General features: G+C 35.0%; 1 long non-coding RNA gene and 1 pseudogene across 1 annotated transcript; both read left to right on the forward strand.

The window, feature by feature from the left end:
- Positions 1–6880: 6880 nt before the first annotated feature.
- On the forward strand, positions 6881–8350 carry LOC132271643 (uncharacterized). The gene is made up of 2 exons (XR_009469757.1): positions 6881–7361; positions 7605–8350. It is a non-coding gene; the product is annotated as an uncharacterized LOC132271643 (long non-coding RNA).
- A 1907-nt stretch (positions 8351–10257) lies between these two features.
- On the forward strand, positions 10258–14910 carry LOC132271644 (pentatricopeptide repeat-containing protein At3g49170, chloroplastic-like; annotated as a pseudogene).
- Positions 14911–16238: the final 1328 nt, after the last annotated feature.

Genomic DNA, 16238 nt, shown 5'->3' on the forward strand with positions numbered 1-16238 from the left:
CATAAAGGACAAAATATGAAATCTAAAAATAAAATAAAATAGTAGTAAATATGAAAACAGAGACATGAAAATTTCCTTGTCTCCTTTTTGTCCTCTATTTCTCGAGGAAATTTCTATAATCTTTTCAAATTTCTCACTTTTCTACTCTTGATCCACCTATAGTTTTAATTTTAGGGTTTATTAGTTTAACTTTTCTTTAGGTTTTAGCATGTGTGCTCAACCACGCCCCTATCATTTTCTTTTCTCAAATCTATTGAGCAAGTTTTATAAAAATGATAAATATTTTACCTCTTTCCTAGTATGAAAAGACAATAATAATCTTATTTATTGCTATATAATGACTATTATTGTTACATATTAATTTTGGTGTCAAAAATGTCCCAGAAAATTGTGTGAGGAGGGCAAAAATGAGTTTTTTTTTTTTGTAATTACAGGAGGACATTAATTATTCAAAGGAATATCATTTAAAAAAATGAAAAATTACTGGCATATAATACTAGAAAAAAGAAGAACAAAAAAAAAAGTCATTCGACGCACAGACCACCATTGTTTAGTGAAAACTAACTATAATTACTAAAAGGCTAGAATGATAAAATATCTAAATGGACCACTTATTCCTATAAAAATTGTAGGAGAACTTTAGGAAAATAACGAAGAACATGAATGGGATGCCAATAACTTTAAACAAGATGTCTAAAGTTATTGCAAATGGACCACTTATTTATTTATTTATATTTATGTTTATTATTATTATTTTATCGTTTTATGCACACAGAAGTGAAGTTAATAATAAATTAATAATTGATTACCAGCTTGGGCTAATGGACAAATATGTCTAGTAGGGTAGGGTTGCTGCTAATGGACTAATATTGGGTTGTGTTCGGCCTATTTCGTATAAAGGTCTAAAAATCAGGTGAATGTTGTCTTAGTCCATTACACAAATACAATACAGAGAACTTTGACACCAAGTGAATTTTGTGCTGGACTCAACAAATGGTGTGTTCTTCAATAAGGCCCAGAGTTGTATACAGTCACACACCATCAAAAAAGATGGATTTAATATTGCGGAAAAGTACGGCAGAATTAATTCGTTTAAGATATCATATTAGTGAACAAATTGTCGCTCTGGATTATGTGGCTCTCAGTTGACGATTGTCTTAAGGAAAATGGTAAGAGAATCGGACCAAACAACTGAATAAAAGGTCGAATTTAACGTGATCAGTCACGTCAAATTATTTTCTAAAAAGATAACTCCTGCCTCTTCTCTTTTCTCTCCTCTCTTCCTTTAATTCTCGATTTTTCTTTTGTATTCAATCTTATTTTTGATTTTGGTTTTGTCACTCTTTTGATTTCGTAAAATTGAAATAAAATAAAAAAAATTAAATTTCTTCATGTTTTGCAAATACAAATCACAAAACCAAAACATAACAAAAAAGAAAAAAAAAAAAGAAAATAAAAGCTACAACTGTTGTTTCTCTCCTTCAGATTTTGTATCCATAAAAATCTCTCCTTCAGATTTTATATCCATAAAAATCAAATAGAAACTTTGAGAAGATTCATCCGTTTCTCTTCTCTGGATTAATGACAACTCTTGTGTGGATATTTACTTACCAAAAAAAAAAAAATCTGCATAGTTTTCATCTGAAATTGGAAAGATTTATTCTTGGAAGATTTATTAATAGAGAAAAGTGGGTAATCTTGAAAAAGGAGCTAAGGATAAAGAATTTTGAATCTTATCTCTAGAATACTTCCAATGTGTGTATCTCAAGAGAGGAGATGTATAAGAAGAATTGGTGAAGAACCAAACACAGAGAGAAGAAAGAACGAAGAGGAAGAGAGAGAAAAAGGAAAAACTGGGAAAGAAAAGATCGATGATAAAGAGTTAGGTAATGAAATTATTTAACCAAGTAGACAAAGCCACGTAAGATTCGATGTTTATTTCGGTAGAAACGTTCGGTTTCTCTATCACTGCTCGTCTTAAACCATTTCTTCGCCCGTGCTCCACTTGTCTTAAATTATAAAATGAAATAACTATTCTTCATTTTACTGTATGCATGTGCTCAGTTTGTTTGGATTGTTTGGATGTAAAATATTTTTTAAAAAATAAATTTTTTTATTTTTATTTTTGATGTTTGGTTGTCTTAAAATATTTTTTTAAAAAAATAATATTAAAACTTAACAAAAATAATTTACTAATTAATTTTTACAAAGTTATCTTTACACCCATTTTTCGATAGCTTCGACCTACATCTTTATCAAATATTAAAAAAATAAAAATAAAAAAATATATATTTTATCTAAACAAAAGAGTCCTTTTTTGAAAAAAAATATTTTTCGTCACAGAACCTCAATGACACTCATGAAAAGGACTAAAAATGAAATTAGATTTGTTTTCTACGTAAGCATGAAAAGGATTCCTATTGACTGAGTCAAAGATGCAATTTTTTCTTTGATAAAAATGTTGTGAATTTACTCTCCTCTGAAATACGGTCCTGTGATTTGATTTGCCAGACTATAGTGTGGTGTGAAATACTTGGTATAATTTGATGAATTATCGCACAAAAAAAATTGAAAAAACCTTCCATATTCATATTCATATTAATCAAAATTGACCGACTTTTAAGTCTTCCTCTTTGTTTGCGTGCATGACTTTGATTATAATAGGTTATTATATAATATAAAGTGCCATAATTGCCCTTAAATAAAATTATGTTTACATTTTGATTTTTTTCTTAATTGTTTATATTTTGATTTGTTACATGCTAACTTATAAATTTCGTGTTCAAGACAATTTAAACAAATATATACACACACGATTGTCCAATTTGAATCAGTTTAATTTTTCCAGAGCCCAAAATCAAAAATTAAAAGTTCCATTATGTTTAAAATAACCAGACGTGTTACATGCTTGCAGGGGCACATTATTAAAATTTTATAAACAAAAGTCATTTTTGAGTGGTGAAGGAACAAATTTAGAGGAGATCAAATTAATATATTCTAAATGATTTTTCTATGTTTAATTTACTAAAATATTAAATAATGTCAGTGAAATTAACATCACAAATACGTGCATCAATAATTGAAGTTCTTAAATCTTTAATGAATGGCTCCATTTGAATGCTACCTGCATCAATAATTGAAGTTCTTAAACCAAGTCAAAGTTGATGCAAATTTCTCTTTAATGGTCCAGTGTTTTGATTTGTCCTCATAGAGGTTTCAAAATAAACATCATGCGTTCTTTGTTTTAGTTGCTTTAAGTGATTATAATTGGCTTAACTGTTGTGTGGTGAGTTTGTGTCAATTGATGAATCATTTTCGGTCCTTTCCCTTCTCCTTCCCATTATTAATTTATATGTTCTGTCTAAAAAAAATGGCTTGGACTTTGAGATGACTTTAAATTATAGAAGAAAAAAAAAACTTCCATCTTCGTATTCATACTAATCAATGGTGACTCACTTTTAAGTCTTCCTGATTTGGTTGCTTGTTTGCATGACTTAGATTTTTCAAAAGATTACTTTAAATGCACCCATTTCATAAGCAAATGCCCAACTCAAAATAATGACTAAATATGAAATCTATGAGGAAAAAAAAAAATAGTGGTACACATGAAAACAACGACATTGAAATGACTCTTTTTAAATTTTCCAACTCCCTTCCCCGATCTCGATCCGTCGTCTCCTTTTTGCCCTCTTTTTCTCGAGGAAATTTTTATAATCTTTTCAAATTTTCCACTTTCCTACTCTTTATCGACTTTTAGTTTTAATTTAAAGGTAAATTAGATTTGACAAATTACATCGTTCAATGTTTATTTTATTTTTATTTTATTGTATTTTTTTTTTTAGTACTAATCAATGGTGACTCACTTTTAAATCTTCCTGATTTGGTTGCTTGTTTGCATGACTTTGATTTTTCAAAAGATTACTTTAAATGCAACCATTTCATACGCAATGCCCAACTCAAAATAATGACAAAATATGAAATCTATGAGGAAAAAAAAAAATTAGTGGTACACATGAAAACAGCGACATTGAAATGACTCTTTTTAAATTTTCCAACTCCCTTCCCCGATCTCCATCCGTCGTCTCCTTTTTGCCCTCTTTTTCTCGAGGTATAATCTTTTCAAATTTTCCACTTTCCTACTCTTTATCAAATTTTAGTTTTAATTTAAAGGTAAATTAGATTTGACAAATTACATCGTTCAACGTTTATTAGTTTAACTTCTCTTTAGGTTTTAGTGCGTGTGCTCAACAACACCCCTGTCATTTTCTGTTAGCAAATCTATTGAGCAAGTTTTATAAAATGATAAATATTTTACGTTTTCCTAGTATGAAAAGACAATAATAATCTTATTTATTGCTATATAATGTACTATTATTGTTAGATTTTATTTTATAATTGGTGAATTTTGGTGTCAAAATCTGTCCGATCGAGTTGTAATTTTTGTTTTATTTTGAGCCTGGATGTCGGAAGCGAAACAACAAATGCAACCAATATGCATTTAACTTTGATTCGTATAAGAATATCATGTTACAAAAGGTATGTTGGTGAGAATACTTTATTTTTTTTTAATCTTTGATGAGTTTTTGAGTTCGGCATTTAGAAAATTTTCATAGTTGTATTTTTACTAAAGTGCACTACCCTTTAGAAGCATGCTAGCAAGTAGGAGAGACCAAGAAACAGAGGAAGAAGCATGCTAGCAAGTTCGGTCGAAAGGAAGAGGTGCATGAATTTATTTTTTTCAATTATAATTATTATTGTTGTTGTTGTGGTTGCAACTTAAAGAAGACTTTTGAAAAATCAAAGTCAAGCAAAAGAAGACAAATTAAAATTAAAAGTAAGTCAAGAGGAGTGTATAGTTTGGTACAAGAGAAGAAATTTCCTCAATAAAAAGAGGAAATTTCCTCAAAAGAAGAACCATAAGCAAATAAAGATAGGTATTTATCCCCCATCTTTTCTTTCACGCTTTGATCCCTTCTAGGCTTTTTCAAGAGGACTCTAAAACACCTATTTTTTATTCTTTAAGGAGGTTGATGGGTTGAAAATTACATTCCGTTATTGTAGAGTTACCTGTGGGTTTGTATTGGAAATACTATGTAATGACATTTATATGGTTTAACAAAGTAAAGTAGAAGATTGAGTAGAATGATAATAAACCAGGAAGGTGCAGGGCTGGCCCTGAGATTCCAAATATTTTGAGAGGCCCCAGGCAAACTTTCAAATGTGAGGCCCTTAAGTTTCACAAGTGCAAAAAAATTATAAGAGGAATTTTCACACGATGTTTTCAAATTCTATAGCTAATTTAATTGTGCGCATGTGCATTGTGTATAAGACAATTAACTAATAACTATAATCTTCATTCATTAAATCTTCACATTCATTGACTAACTTCCTATGATCTTCATTCATGTTTATTGAGATTTTCTTCATTTGCTTTCACATTCATATGTTTTTCATTTACCAAATCTTCAACTAAACTCTCTATTTGTGTATTGCTCCTAAAAAACTTAAGATTATCTCCTTTTTGAGATTGAATCAATTATTGTTCTCTCTTCCTTTTTATTTCCTTTTTTCATGCCCAGATTCAAATTTTCTTGTAGACATAATGAAATCTCTTGAAATCTAAATAACAGGAACCATAATCAACATAAAACTAGACTTCAAAAAATAATAATAATAATTTGCTTTGTTTAAAGAAAATATATATTACCTCAATATGCAATGATTTGATTCAAGTTCAAGGCAAATAACCTCACGAGATCCTAAGAAGAGTGTCCTGCTAGCATGTGAAAGAAGATCACAATTAACATAAACCGGATGGAGATTCAAACAGAAACAATAATAACTAAGCATTGCCGATCATAAAAAAAAATATAATAAAAAAAAATTTAAAATCAAGCAGTTTGGTGGAATGATCTCCTGGCTGGAGTTTTCATTGGAATCTGGAGGAGAGGAGAGAAGACAAAACAGAGTATCCAAAATACAGTCCAAAAGTGGAAATGGGGAACAGAAAACTACAGTTTCTTTTTTACATTCATTGTTTATATAACTGCTAAAATTTGATGACTACATTGACAAAAATATGTGGAGATAAGGTGACTATATATAGAGGAGGCTGAACTTGTAGTGCTGAAGAAGTAGTGGGACTTTTAGGTTATATGTGGCATCCACTAGCATATATAGTTTTGTCTTTCACTCTTTATATTAACTACATTTTGTGTGTTTTTTTTGGGAGCCAATTACCCCTTTCTTGATTTCAGGATGAGGAATCAACTTTAGTAGCAGTGATTGATTGATCATTGCTACAGAAGACCTGTGCAAATTAATAGAAAAAACCGTTAACTTTTGTTTTGTTAAAGCCTGCTCTTGATTTCCATGTGTTTGTATATTATGATCTGATGGCAAGTGCTATTTTTAACTAAAATTCTAGCTGAGCCAACTTCAAATAACATCAATAATGGTGGTATGTATCTTCATATAAAACCCTTAATTTGGCACTTTTAAGTACGAGCATAATTTAGAGATCGAAAAAGTTAATTATTACCTCAACGGCTCAACCCACTAGAAGGGATCCTTAATTTTCGTAGGATTGAATGTGAAAATGCACAAAAACTTATGATGAAAAGGGGTATGATTGCTGCTGTTGTGAGATTGGAGTGGATTAGGGAGAGGAAAAAAAAAAGTGCCTGTCATAGATTATGGACTCGATTGCCGCCATGAAAGACACATGTAGAAAGGCAAAAGACAAATTTTTGCATTTAACCCCCTTGAATTAACAATATGGTGCCGAAAAAGCAAAAGACAACATTACCCTCAATTAAAACGACACAGTTTGAAGAATTATGCAAGCATTGATATATATATATATATATAGAGAGAGAGAGAGAGAGAGAGAGAGAGAGAAGAAGGGATAGATGGTCGGCCGTGGATGATGGCAACGGCGACGAGCTCGGATCCGAAGCCCTCTCCTCCGACGCCCACCGCCTCTCTGCCTTGCGCCGCCGTAAAACCCCCCAACTCCCCCTCATCTCCGGCGCTCCACCGGTTCGGGTACTTCGTCGATCTCAGCCTTGGTACCCATTCCCAGCGCCTTCTCCTCGTGGCCGACACCTGCAGCAACCTCGTCCGAAAACACGAGATGGATTGTTTGGCGCAAGATGTCCCATCCAAATCCCATTTTGACTCAACAAAGCTTTTTCCCAATCAAATTTTGGGTTTAGGGGCTGATCTTGGACGGACCCTTAATCGGGGATGAGAAAGATGAAACCAGACAAGACCCGTCGTCGACCCAAATCCGGCAAGCGCAGAACATGATAAGTTGGAGTTTTTACGTTGCCGGAGGTGGAATTTACCCGTGACCACGAGTATGGAGATGCGTGGTCATTGACCGTGATACATGAATTAGCTGTAACTGTTTGTTATTCAACAATGTCTAGTGTTGAAGATCCAAATACTGATATTACAAACAGCAATATATTGATTGCAGGGAGTAAATAATTTAGAAAAATTTAAGCGAACTATGTCGTAACTCAATTATTCTGATTTTTATAAACATTGAAAATTATTAATCTAATTTTTAATTTGTAGTCTTTTTTATTAATTTTTAGGCGGTGGTCGGCTGTGATGAGGAACTGCAGTAGGCAAGGTAGCGAGGACGAAACTGATGGCGGTTCGCTGCGGCGTGACTGGCGCAGCGGTGGGCGACGGCTGGTGCAGCGGTGAGCGACGGGCTCGGCTGTGGCCGGGGAGCAAGGGGGCTTCGGACGGCGGCCGGCGAGCAAGAGAAGACACAACTATCTCCATTAATACCGGCGAGCTTCATACTATAGCAACAATTCACCCAACACCACTCTCGCTCTCAGCAACAGCTTCATACTACAACCTCCACCATCCTCATCGACGCCGCTATACCCAATTTCCCAACCTCCGCCTGTCACCTAATTGAAGACAACCCAAGAAAAAACCACACCTTCAATTTCACCCACCACCACTTACCACTGCCCTTGATTTCACCCACCACCAGTCTCACCTTACCACTGCCCTCCATCTCTCTTTCTTCTTTCTCTCTCAAGTGTCACACGCTTAGAGGGGTGAGAGGCATCGATGAGGTTAATGATGGTGGAGATGTTTCGAGAGGTTTGGACACAGACTAGGACTCAAAGCTCAGTGTTTAGTTTGGATCTTTGAATTGTTCTGCGTTTGATTCTTTTGGCTTATCTGTAGATTGTGGAAATAGGTGTAATGATTCTGATCATGACCATGGGTACAATCACCAAATTTACAAATTATTCACCATCTAAATATTTCAATGTAAGAGAAATTTTATACTAATCAAAATTCTTTTCCACTGAAACATTTGATTTCTTTAATTGGTTCAAGAAGTATGACTATATATGTATATATTACTTCTTGATGAACTTTGATAAATGTGATCTCGTATGATTGAATAAAGTTCTATAGTGAACATAAATTTTGGAGAAGATGAACAGTAATTTGTAACTATATGTGTGTGTGTATATATAGACATGAGGATAAGGACGTGTTTGGGTGTTTAAAGGGTGTTTGGGTTTAATTGTTACAATAATAAGGGGCTTTAGTGTCTTTTCAACCTCACAAGGATATTATGGTCATTAAAATTATAGTGTATACCGGAACAGTGATGGATCCGACCCAAACTGTGATGGATCCGACCGGAACAGTGATGGATGGAGTGATCTGCAACAAATTTGTATAGTTGAGGGGGTTTTATGCAATTTTGATAATTTAGGGAGTTAATTGCAAGTTTCTCAATAGTATAAGGGGTTTTTTTGCACTTTTTCCTTTATTAAAATACTAAGAGAACCATAATATATTCTTTCAGCTTTTGATAGCCATCACACACAGTGACACACACACAAAAAAAAAAAAATCTAGTTTGGAAGCTACTTTTCACTATTGGAACAAAGGTAAAGGCCTGAATCAAACGAACCAAAGTTGGAACAAATCAAATGATGAGATGAACGAAAGAAAGAAACATATATAAAAGATCGATTCATGCAAAAGGAAAGAGAAGAGAGAAAGAGGATGAACATACCTTGTCACCTGAGAGCCAAGGCGATAGCGGAGGCTGCATCCTGCGGAGTGTCGAAGCAGATTGTGTCGTCTGAAACTTGCCCTAACTTAATAGTCCGTATGTGTTTTTTTTTCCATCCCCTATGGGCCTCAAAATTTGAGGCCTAGGCGACCAGGACTTGTCCTAACTTAATTTTTTTTTTTTTTTGTATCCTCTATGGGCCTCAAAATTTTGAGGCACTCTAAAATTTGAGGCCCAAGGTGACCGCCTTGGTCGCCTAAGGTTAGGGCCGGCCCTGCAACTACAACCACCACAGCCACACAACCAGCCGGAACACAGACATTTTGAGAAGCATGTTGATGAATTCCCGCCCATGATAATGGACTGGGCTTTGAGTTTTATGGTATTCACATTGGGCCAATATTTTGGACGATATGGACTTGAACTGCTTTTTATTTTTTGTTATTCTTTGGACTCGTTTTCTTTTCTTTCGCTTTTGTTTTGGCAAAGGGGCACATGGCCCATCCCTGGGAATACCCTGCATACTTATATTTTTCTTCTATGCATATTTATTTAACCCCCAAAAAAAAAACACACAAACACAAATTTAAGTTAGTGTTATTGGGACAGAGAAACATCCCCTCCCCTAACTTTAGTCGAAGATCTTTCCTGAACTATAGCATATGAAAATAATGATCTAATTAGTATAGATTAATAAAATCATGTGTGCATAATATGATTCGTGGAAAAAGAAAAAAAAAAAAAATGTCAAGATCCCAACTCACAGATTGTGTTGTGGTCTCGGCACCCATTCAGCCAATGAGTATGAAACCGTTTAGAATTTTTGTAATTGTATTAAGATGGTGAAATAATTAATTAATTTATTTTATTTCTTTGTCATTGGCCAAGAAATTCAAATACACTCGACATAATTTATTTTGAAAGGTAGAGAAGATACCACTAAGGCACAAGATTATGATAGTGGAGTAATTTTTCAACCATAATAATAATTTATTTTTTGATGCATATAATTTTTTTTTCAAATTCTCAAATAAAACTTAGAAATTTAATATTATGTTGGGATTGTCATAATAATAAATTAATATTCTCAAATAACAATAATAAAAAATAACGAAATGCATTAACAGTGAGCATTCAAGTCTTAAAAGGGTCGAATGGTTGCATGAATTTCTTGGGTACCACGATTCAGGAATTGTAATGGTTTGCCAAGTGCATTTTTCCAATAAAAAAGAAACAGTCAAAGATTTCATCAAAATATTAAAACCCCTCATTCTTCAATAGACATTTTGATTGCACATCAAAATAGCCGTTGAGAGGATGATCAGTTTCTCTCTTTCCTCTTCCGCCAAATTGATCCCGCCATCGCGCAAACCCATAAACCCTTCCCGCCAAAAATTATCATCCATCCAATCATTGAAGAACCCAAACTTCGAACCTCTCAAGAACCGTCCGATTCGTCTGGCCAATGTTGGCCACCTCCACCAAGCAATCTCCACCCTTGATCTCATGACCCAACATGAACTCGCCCCAGACCTCATCACCTACTCGGTCCTCCTCAAATCCTGCATCAGAACACGAAACTTTGAACTTGGAAAGCTTGTTCACAGCAAATTGTCCGAGTCAGGACTTGAACTTGACTCGGTTGTGCTTAATTCACTGATCAGCTTGTATTCTAAATGTGGGGATTGGGAAACTGCTAATTCTATCTTTGAGACAATGGGTGAGAGTAGAGACTTGGTTCATGGAGTGCAATGATCTCATGCTTTGCACATAATGGTATGAATTCAAAAGCAATATCTACATTCTTTGAAATGCTTGAATTTGGAGAGAACCCAAATCAAATTTGTTTTCCGGCTGTGATTCAAGCTTGTTCGAACGTTAATAATGCTTCGATTGGGAAAATAATTTTTGGGTCTGTAATAAAAACTGGGTATTTTGAGTCTGATGTGTGTGGGGTGTGCATTGATTGATATGTTTACAAAGGGTTGTAGTGACTTGAACTCTGCAAAGAAGGTGTTTGATAAAATGCCTGACAAGAATGAAGTTACGTGGACTTTGATGCTAACTAGATATTCCCAACGGGGTCATGCAAGATATGCCATTGACTTGTTTCTGGATATGGTATTGAGTGGATTTAAACCAGACCGCTTTACTTATGGCACTGTCATTTCCAGTTGTGCAGAATTAGAATCATTCAATTGGGCAGCAATTGCATTCTCAGGTGATTAAGTCTGGATTGGCTATGGATGTTTGTGTTGGGTGCAGTTTGGTGGACATGTATGCAAAGTGCGTGGGTGATGGATCTGTGAATGATTCAAGGAAGGTATTTGATCAGATGCCTGATCATAATGTCATGTCTTGGACTGCAATTATGAATGGGTATGTGCAAAGCGGAGGTCACGATAAGAAAGCTATTGAACTATACGGCAAGATGATTCAGGGTCAAGTTTTACCCAATCATTTCACATTTTCCAGCATTCTCAAGGCATGTGGAAATCTTGCTGATTCAGGTATGGGTGAACAAGTTTATACCCATGCAGTTAAACTGGGTCTTGCTTCAGCTGATTGCGTGCGAAATTCTCTTACTAGCATGTATGCTCGATCTGGTAGGATGGAAGATGCATGGAGAGCTTTTGATGTTCTATTTGAGAAAAATTTGGTTTCCTACAACACTATTTTTGATGGCTATGCCAAGAATTTGAATGCTGATGAAGCCTTTGAGCTTTTCCATCAAATAAAGGATGCTGGAATCATGTTTGATGCTTTCACATTCGCCAGTCTATTGAGTAGAGCTGCAAGTATAGGTGCCGTGAGTAAGGGTGAGCAAATCCATGCTCGCTTAATTAAAGCCACGTTCGAGTCAAACCAATCCGTTTGTAATGCTTTGGTCTCTATGTACTCTAGATGTGGGAACATAGAAGCTGCTTTTCAAGTTTTTAATGAAATGGAAGATCGGAATGTAATATCGTGGACTTCAATAATCACTGGGTTTGCAAAACATGGATTTGCAAGAAGAGCTTTGGAAATGTTCTACCAAATGCTTGAGGCAGGTGTAAAGCCGAATGAGATTACATATATTGCTGTTTGATCAGCTTGTAGCCATGTCGGTATGATTAATGAGGGATGGAAACTCTTTAACTCAATGTTCAAAGAACATACAATAAGCCCAAGGATGGAACATTATGCATGCATGGTTGATTTATTTGGACGATGTGGCTTCCTCGAAAAGGCTGTTCAGTTCATTGACTCAATGCCTTTCAAGGCTGATGCTTTGGTCTGGCGCACCTTGCTTGGAGCTTGGCGAGTTCATGGTAACACAGAGCTTGAGAAACATGCTGCAAAAGAGCAAACCCCAAATGATCCAGCAGCATACATTTTATTATCAAATCTGTATGCTTCAACTGGTCAATGGGAAGATGTAGTGGCGATCAGAAAAGGCATGAAAGAGAGAAATTTGGTTAAGGAAGCAGGCTGTAGCTGGATAGAGACAGAAAACCAGGTTCACAAATTTTACGTGGGGGACACCTCTCATCGCCAAGCACAGGAGATATATGAAGAACTAGGTAATTTGGCTCTCAGAATAAAGGAGATGGGTTATGTCCCTAACACAGATTATGTTCTTCATGATGTGGAGGAGGAACAGAAGGAACAGTATTTGTTTCAACACAGTGAGAAAATAGCAGTAGCATTTGGTGTTATAAGCACATCCAAGTCGAAACCCATAAGGGTTTTTAAGAATCTTCGTGTCTGTGGAGATTGCCATACTGCAATCAAATACATATCGATGGCAACAGGGAGAGAAATAATAGTAAGAGATTCAAACCGGTTTCATCATATGAAAAATGGGGTGTGTTCCTGCAACTACTACTGGTGATTATGTTATATTGTTTTGAAATGAATGGAAGTGATGGTCACATTGAGATGGGAGTTTTGTATTCAGTGGAAAAATCTAGTGCCTGTGTTACAATTTTTCTGATCTGCAGTGGTGGGGATTGGTTAAGGAAAAATCCAAAGGGATCAGTAAGTCCGAATTAATATGATGGATTGCTTGCCATGTAAGTTGGAAGCATTAGAAGGGTTCTCCACTGACTCGTTCTGACAACTTGCGTCTGGATATTCTATTTGCATCTGATTTTACCCTTCAGGATCCATCTTCAATGGGTGGAAGGATATGAACTTGCTTTCAGCACAGGTCAGGACTCAGAAGAGGGGGAAAGCTTCCGTCATTGTTAGATAGATGTACATGTACAAGCTGCAATATATTTTCATATTGGCAAGTAAAACTGATGTCATTTTTTTTTTTTTTTAGTTTGAAATCCCAAGGCTAAATTAGGAATTGTTGGCTGTGCTGTTCATTTTGCTGCATTGCTGTTAAGACAAGGATATCTATATATATATATCTCAGATAAGTAACTTCAATATCCTGCTCCCATTTTACCATTTCTTCTTCTGTCATTAAAGCACTGCTTCGGTGAACTTCGAATTTTTTTTGGTTAAACAACAAGAATAAGAGAAAAATCATGAGTCTTCTCCTCCCTCTCCTCTCTTCCACCTCCCCTTCTTTCAACCTTCCTGCAATCCGTCACTATGAACCACATCCTTCCTTGCTAACCAATCAATTCACCACCCCTCCTCCTGATTCTTATCCCCTCAAAACTCACCAAAGCTTCCTGTCACCCTCAGCCTACACAAAATGCCAGAACAACCCACCCACTCAACCCCACTACCGCTGGACCAACTTCGTTTTTTTTTCCATGATTTCGTGAGGTTCCTCCCTGAAGGAATGGAGCCTCTGTAATGGACTCATCAAAGGCTGACTTGATTGAAGAAGTGGAGCTGGAGAAATCCATCTCCAGCTTGAAAGGTCAACTATTCGTTAACTTTCCATTAATGTTACATACCAAATTTTCCCCAACCCAAATTCGATCCCATCCAAAAAAAACCACCAAAACCATATTTCCCCAAATCCCACCAATTCAAATCAAAATTTTGGATTTATGCTATGTTTTATCTAATTACTCTCATCTACAGAGCTGATTTTTCATAACCCATCTATGATTTCCCATAACTAAGCTCTGATTTAGGGGGAGTAGAACAGAAAAATAACCAAACATCTGATTTAGGGTTCTATTCTTCAATCTCTGTTCAGATCTTTGTCTAAAATCTGAGTCGGTATAATGGGTTTGTTCTTCGGTCACCTCTCTGTGTCTTATGTGTCTTATGACGACAGTGCCATCCTCATTAATGGAAAAAGAAGGATTCTTATTATTTCCAGGTCCATTCGCTACCCTAGAAGCACTCCAGAGGTGCCATACCCAATGTTATTTCTATATACATATATATGTACATACATACACTAATGGTTTCTTTCTGCAATTTCTAAATGGAGTGGATAGAAAATCCCTTCCAGAATAGCTTATCATAGAAAGGGCAAAGGATGGCTATACATACATATGTATATATATACATATATCTATCTTTTCAACTTAAGTTTCTTCCTAAAAGAGAGAAGAAAAAATTTCATGTGGAGTCTGTTTATGGCCCCGTTTGCCAGTGGTGTGATTCTCATTTGATGATGTGGAGATTATATCAGCCGATGAGTGGCTTTTCACGCTTCCGAGTCTGAGGAAGAAACGAAGGAAATGATCGGAGATTTGACCTTTCAGATTCTGGCAACTGAATAGTAACTCAACTCCTAAAAGCCCTAGCTTAATTTGGGGCTTTTTTTTAATTCTTTTCATTTTTAATTATAAACTCTAGTTCCTATTATTGATTTAGAGATTTTAGGGTTCTTGAGCTTCAGTTGTGCACTGGGTACATGTTTGCATGTTATTTTGTCATTTTCTCGTTGCTTTATATTGTTGGATTTGTTGTTTTTTTAGAAAGTTTGATGTTTTGATCCTTTGACTGACTTGCTCTGCAATTTTGGTAGGGTATGGAGACCTTTTCTTGGTCTTTTGTTTGAGTTTGTGTTTTCTGTTAGTTTCATTTAGGTTTTAAATGGGAATTGAATCATATGATTCATCTCCTGTAGCAATTTCTTTTTTCTTTCTGAATGTGCATCAATGTATTGTTAAATTTGTTTCTATGGTTTGAAACTGTGTTTTGCTATGATGTGTGCTTACTTCTTGTCATCAGTATTGTTTAAGCCTTATCCAACTGCTTTTACTTTGGGTTAAGGTGATTTTATTCCATCTGTTTATTCGACGAAGCTTGTTTACCTGTAATTTTCATGTCGTTTTGTGCCAAGAAATCTTTGTTGGACTCTCATGGCTAACTGTTAAATAATTATCAGCTAGTGTTGTCGCCATAATGTTGTACGGAAAATAAATTTTGTGAAATTATTTTTACATGATTGATCTAATTTTTTTACCTTCCCCTTATGGAAATTCCTTTCTACCTGTATATTGTAATTAAGTAAACGAATACACATTTCCACATTTACTGCTCTGTTTAACACTCTAGAAATTTTGAGCGATTCTACTCTCTATATATTGACTCTAATATAGTTTAGGTGCCTGTACTATGCTAGATGAAATGTAATTGCAAATATCAATAATTGGACTGAGATAATAATTTGGTTAACATGTTAGTTTAAATTATACGATTTTAGAATTTGTAAAAGTTGGTTGAAATGGGCCTAACAACGTAACTTACCTTAAACTTTTTGAAGACCATTAAAGGGGAATTATCAATTTCTTTCTTTTCCTTCCCTAGTTTCCTTGGCTAATTATCTAAACTAGAGGATGTGAGTTTCCTTGGCTAGTTTCTTTTCCTTCCCTAGTTTCCTTGGCTAATTATAAGCCCAAGAGGTGGGATGTAAATGTAGTAGTAGTGGCTTGGGCCTAATTCATTGGGCTACCTTTTGTACCTAATTGCTATTAGTTAGATATGTAACAATATGAGCTTGTTTAGCCCACGCCTCATGTTTCTGAGTCCAAGCCTTAACATCTCAAGAATATACATTTTACAATATATAAGTTTTTTAAACATTGACAAGATGCAGATCCACCCATTTGCTTCTAAAAGATATGAGATACACATCCATCCATTTACTTTTAAAAGATATGAGAGTATTAATAAACTACAACTTTTTGAATGTATATGGGTAAATTATTCTGACTTTCTTTAAAATGTGTTCAAATTATCCGTAATAAAATTACTTGAA

The sequence above is a fragment of the Cornus florida genome, unplaced genomic scaffold, assembly GCF_030987335.1.
Source record: "Cornus florida cultivar Cherokee Brave unplaced genomic scaffold, ASM3098733v1 CherokeeBrave_3.0.0_Hap2_Chr08, whole genome shotgun sequence".
NCBI classification, from domain to species: Eukaryota; Viridiplantae; Streptophyta; class Magnoliopsida; order Cornales; family Cornaceae; genus Cornus; species Cornus florida.